This window comes from Mixophyes fleayi, chromosome 2 (assembly GCF_038048845.1).
Source record: "Mixophyes fleayi isolate aMixFle1 chromosome 2, aMixFle1.hap1, whole genome shotgun sequence".
Lineage (NCBI taxonomy): Eukaryota > Metazoa > Chordata > Amphibia > Anura > Limnodynastidae > Mixophyes > Mixophyes fleayi.
In genome coordinates, this window is record NC_134403.1 from 178318190 (window position 1) to 178324525 (window position 6336).

The following is a 6336-nucleotide window of genomic DNA, read 5'->3' on the forward strand; positions in this document are numbered from 1 at the left end:
GATGTTTTAAGTGCGGTCTGTGACAGGACAGCCAGACATGCAGGGTGGCGGTCCCAGCTGTGAAGTTCCCTGCAGTCAAACGCGAGGCTGCTTGTAGTTGTTCTGGGGCTACAGAGGCTGTGACTGTGACACCCAGACAGATGTCTTCTGTACCACAGGGAATCCGGATCCACAAATCTCAGTGCAGTGTGCAAGACTGGTAGGAGAAACAGGGGTCTGCCATTAATGGGTTGATTAAAATAAAATTGCAGTATTAACTGCAATGCCTGTATTAATCTTAAATATTCTTAATAAGGAGTCCAATACTTGTATCTTAGCTTCAAGGCTCCAGAAGTTATTGGAATAAGTTATGGAGCTTTGAAGCTAAGATATGACTATTAGATTCTTTACTAAGAACATATAAGATTAATACAGACATTGCAGTTAATACTGCAATTTTATTATAGACAATTTTCACAGCTGTTTTACAAAAGCAAATTTTTAATGAGTTCATAATGAAGAATTATTTTATTTTATAGTATTACACATCCCACAGTGCCCCACAAAAATATACTCCTGTTTCTCCTTTTCTTGTGTATGAACAACTAAATATATATGGGAGCATCTCCCAGAAAATTTACTCGCAAATATACTACGTGGACAGATTCAATTGTAAATAAATTTCCAGGGATGTTAGACACTATGGGGCGTATTCAATTGTTTGCGAGACGCGTTAAAATTTCGCGTTTTTTGCAGTTCGAGCGCTCGTTTTAAAAACAAACTCGCTCAATGCAAATGTTAAGCTTGCATCCTCCCCCTCGCGCTCTACTATTGGTCCTAGCGAGTTTGAAATCTAGGAAGTGGTTTAGGCAGCTAGTTCAGTATTAAAAATGAATGCAGCCATCAGCAAACTGTCATTTGCTGATAGCTGTTGGCTAACTTGGTTGGTGACTGCTGTGGCTTGTGACTCCTAAGGCTTGTGACTCCTGACTGCTCTCCATTGCTCTAATCTTCGAAATTGGATTAGTGAGTTGACTCTACACTGCGCTACACACACATAAAACTAACTTTTATAAAAAATTACATTTTTATAATAATCATATATATTTTATAATACTGACCAATACACACAACAATATACTACAGACATACCACACTTATTACATTGCACCCACCACACACACATATATCTATATATATATATATCTATATATATATATATATATATATATATATATATATATATATTTATTTACACACATACACACACATTAAAATATTTGTATTGGTTTTTTGTTTTTTTGTCCTGTATTTTCACAATTGCAGTATTGTCCTTTTTTGATAAATTGAATTAGTTAGCATTTACTACTTAATTGTAGTTTATATAAATTGTATTAACCCTACTTTGGTCCCTTAAAAATTATATAATAATTTATTTTAAATACAACTGCATAAATTTTCATTAGTGTTAGATTATTTTTTTCCTGTATTTGTACAATTGCATTATTGTCCTTTTTTTCTTAAATAAATGTAATTAGTTAGCATTTACTTTTCTGTAGTTTACATAAATTGTATTGAACCTAGTTCGGTCCCTTAAAAATTATATTATAATTTTTTTTCAATACAACTGCATATTTTTTTTTGTCAAGTACTTGTGTAGTTTAATTAATTGTTATTACTAGTGTATTATAGTAGTAGTATATTTATAACATACTAGTGTACTGTAACCTTAGGCAAGTGTTGTTAAATAGTCAATAGTTTTTATTTGTTTTAGCAAGTAAAATTTATTAGAGTAGCCATGTATAGGGAGCGCAGGGATTCTTCTTCTTCTTCTTCTTCTTCTACACAGGGAACCCAAGAAGAAATTGTTAGCAGTGGCGAGGAATGGAGAGACAGACCTGAGGAGCGCCAAGAAGAAATAAGGCGGTAGCAGTTTGTGAGCAGCGTGCAAGCCAGCACAAGCACCCAGCAGCAACATCTTACAGAGAGTGGATCTGATGACGAAGAAGGACCATCTGTAACACGATCCAGGCGCTTCACACTTGAGGAGAATGAAGTCCTTGTCGCTGGGGTACTGCAACATTACGAGACACTGAAGGGTGCCCAATCGCTGAAGGCGTCCTTCAAGCATAAGCAGAAGATTTGGTCCCAGATTGCCTCTGCTGTGTCCGCAGTAGGTGTTCGAGTCAGATCAGTTGCGGTTTGCATGAAACGCTTTCGGGACTGCAAGCGCACCACGAAGGCAAAGATGGCAGCCGTTGCCCGTCATTCCAGGGGAACTGGTGGTGGCAAGCCACTGCACCTACAATTTAAGCCTTGGGAGAAGAAGATGCGGCAAATTCTCAGTACTGATCTTGTGGAAGGGACAGTGGACACCCTTGATCCATCCACGTTCCAGCCACGAGGTATGTATAATTGTCTCTAAAAGTAATGATGTGATTTAAATGTTAAAAAATTTCTAAACTTTTTTTTACAATTTTGCAGAACAAGATGCAGCACAAAGGAGAAGACATGAAAGTGAAGCAGTACCCCGGAAGAGAAAATCCAAATCAGGAGGTAAATGGCAAATGTATAATAATAAATAAATGTTTTCTTTTTTTTTTTTTTTCTTGCCTTGCTAAAATCTTATATACAGATGTACTAAAAAATGTTTCTTTGAATGTATTTTAGATTTGGGTTATTCTCAAGGACACAAGGGCCAGAGGAGTGTAGAAGGAGAAGGTATGATATTAAAGATGCACACATGCATGTATACATGCTCCATATATTATATACTTTACACTACACATTACACCCAGATAACACTTTAGTGCTAGATTTACAAAGCTGCGGGTTTGCAAAAGTGTGAATGTTGCCTATAGCAACCAATTAGATTCTAGCTTTATGAAAGCTAGATTTTGATTGGTTGCTATAGGCAACATCCCCAATTTCTCCAATCCACAGCTTAGTAAATGTAGCCCTTAACCTTTTAGAAACTAAAGCAATATTATTCACACATAACACTTTTTATGAAAAATATCCCTTATGTTAAATAAAAAAAAAACTTGTTCCATAATAGTTTTCCTGAAAGTTGTTTATTATTTTATTTATCAATGTTTTACACCAAAATTTAACCAAACATATATGTGTATGTATGTATGTATGTACATACATCATCATCACCATTTTTTTATATAGTGCCACAGATTCCGCAGCACTGTAGAGAGAAATCACTCACATCAGTCCCTGCACCATTGGAGCTTACAGTCTAAATTCACAGACACTAGGATCAATTCCAATACCAGTCAATTAACGTACAAGTGTGTGTATATATCTATCTATCTATCTATCTATCTATATATATATATATATATATATATATATATATATATATATACATATACTCATATATATCTACATATACACATACATATCTACATATACACATACATATTTACATGTTTATAATTTGGTAATAGTGAGATAGAAATGTATATCATTTGTCTTATAGTACCCGGAATTGATGTTACACTTGTTACTATTATTATTGCATGCAATTAATATCTATCCAAAAAATATTCTTCCAATGTAAAATGTAATTTGATATTTTTGGTACTATCTGTATGCAATGAATGTAATATTTCCATAGAATCGACAAAAAACTAAAATGTAATGTTATTGCTTCTATATAAATAAAAATAAATTTTATTTTTATTATAGGTGTGACATTGCTTATGCCAAGACAAGTCGTAGTGGAAGTTGCGAGAACGGCTTCCAATCAAGGTATAAATTGTGATCAAGTTTATATAATATATTTTAAATATAGTACATTTTGTAAAGCTTATTATAATTATTTGTTACAGAAAATGTAAGCCGTTTAACCAAGCCTACTCATCCTGCCAAAAGTGTGGAACCAATTAAAAAAGGTAATTATATTTGCATTGTAAAACAATATGCATATATCTCCATCTCTCTCTTTTACTATAACTCTCTCTCTTGTTATATCACTGTCACTCTTAGGTCTATCAATGTCTCTCTCTCTTTCACTCTCTCTCTTTCTCTCTCTTTCTCTCTCTCACTCTCTCTCTCTTTCACTCTCTCTCTTTCTCGCTCTCTTTCACTATCACTCTCTTTCACTGTCACTCTCCCTGTTTTTATCTTAATATTGCTTTATCTCTCTCTATCCTTCCCTTTCACTATCACACTCTCTCACTCACTATTCCTGTGTGTCACTCTTGATCACTATTTAAATCCTGGCAAAAAATTAGTAATAGCATCTAATAGTATTTTAACATTAACTTACAGCTCACAAGAGAAGAGTGATTGAGGTACACGTCTCGGAACCTGTTGCTGATGTACAGCAAGGTAATGTTTACACAGAATTAATTTTTTGTTTGGTCTCGGCAAACTTTTTTTTTAATGTGTCATTTTTTTTATCTATATACCTATCTATCTCTCTCTCTCTCTCTCTCTCTCTCTCTCTATATATATATATATATATATATATATATATATATATATATATAATTTATTTTATCTAATTTATGTATAGAAGCCCGACCCGTTGAATAGATGCGTGAAGGGGGAACATCAATAACCCTTGCTCATATCTAGCAATATATTCTCATTATTTTTTACCAATCCATAGGAATATACATATTTTTTTTGTACACATGTATCATTTTATAGAATGAAATGTCTCACATGGTATATTTAATTGCCAATATTATTATTTTTTTTATTATTGTATGTTTTAGAATCCATCATCCCAAGGGAACAGGTGGTAACACCAGTATCAACCTTTTATTCTCAAGCTGCCATGGAAGAAATAGCATCTCCTGTCGGCTCAGTAACCGGTGAATAATTTTTTTTTTTACTTGTTTTAACAGAATACATGCATTTCTCAAATAATTTTTAACATGAAAATCATATAATGTAATATCTGAATAATTGATGTAGGAAATATTTTTTTTGTTTTACAGAGCGATTAGAACATGACTGTGAATCACTGACATTTTCTCCAGCTGACAGTTTGGTCCACGAAGATGCTGCAACAAGATTTGAGATGCTACAGCAAGCCTTCCCCAACCTTCAAGTTCCAACCACTGAAGGGGAAGGTCCATCTCAAGCAAGGGTACCATCCACAGGCACCAGTCTTCCAACACAACTGGTGCACGGTCTGCCCGAACAAGGCACTCTGTTTCATTTCATCACAGACTTTGCCAGAAAGATGGAAGGAAGGCAGGAAACATCTCGCCGAAATATGGAAGACAGAGTACAGAGAATTGGTGACTCGGTAGACCGTTTGACGTCTGTTGTGGAAGAGGTACGAAGCTCCCGTAATACCACCAATTCGTTACTGGAGCGACTCATCACAGTGCACAGTGAAATATCTGCATCTATTCAAGAAAATAACAACATTCAAGCGCGAATGGCTGTTGCAATGGAGCAGAATACAGCAGTGTATTATCAGATGACTCAATCCATGGCACAGATGCTTATTTAACAACAACAGTCAATGCATCTGCAAATGCTGTCAATGCATGTCATGAATATTGGTGAAGAGCTGAGAGTCCGGCGAACACAGGGTAATGTTTCAGTCCCATTAACCGATAGGAACACTTCTGGATTTGTTCCAGCAACACCCCAGCAGCACTCCACACCCCCATGGTGGAAGTAAGAAGACCGGAGTCAGCAAGGAGAAGATTGTTACAGGAAGATCCAGAAGAGGAAATCATCAACCCTGTCTCATCTGAGGAAGAAGGGTAAGAAAGTAATTTTTTTTAAAAAGCGTATATAACTGATAATAGGTTAGTGACATTAAAACATAAATATGTCATATGTACAGTAATGTCTACTTTTCAGGATTAAAAATGCATATTTGTGAATTTTTTTTTTATTTTTTTCGTTTCTTATATGAATGTAAATGTATCCTAATTTCTATGTTTTACGTTCAATTCTAGGTAAGCCAGAAGCATCGTGGATCAAAATGCGTAGGAAGTGAAAGCAAGAGGATAACATCATCCAAAAGGATTATGTTACAATGTTATTTGGTATTTATTTATTTCTCTATAGGATGTATGGCTGTAATGTGTGAGTCTCCGTGTGTGTGAGTCTCCGTGTGTGTGAGTCTCCATGTGTGTGAGTGTCTCCGTGTGTGTGAGTGTCTCCGTGTGTGTGAGTGTCTCCGTGTGTGTGTCTCCGTGTGTGTGAGTGTCTCCGTGTGTGTGAGTGTCTCCGTGTGTGTGAGTGTCTCCGTGTGTGTGTGTGTCTCCCCGTGTTTCGTCCCGTGTTTGTGTGTGTCTCCCCATGTGTGTGTGTGTGAGTCTCCGCGTGTGTCGTCCCGTGTTTGTGTGTGTCTCCCCATGTGTGTGTGTG

At 35.8% G+C, this 6336-nt stretch overlaps 1 long non-coding RNA gene across 1 annotated transcript; it reads left to right on the plus strand.

The window, feature by feature from the left end:
• Positions 1 to 2330: 2330 nt before the first annotated feature.
• Positions 2331 to 5985, plus strand: LOC142140255 (uncharacterized). The gene is made up of 4 exons (XR_012688359.1): positions 2331 to 2384; positions 2464 to 2535; positions 2650 to 2700; positions 5922 to 5985. It is a non-coding gene; the product is annotated as an uncharacterized LOC142140255 (long non-coding RNA).
• The last annotated feature ends 351 nt before the right edge of the window (positions 5986 to 6336 follow it).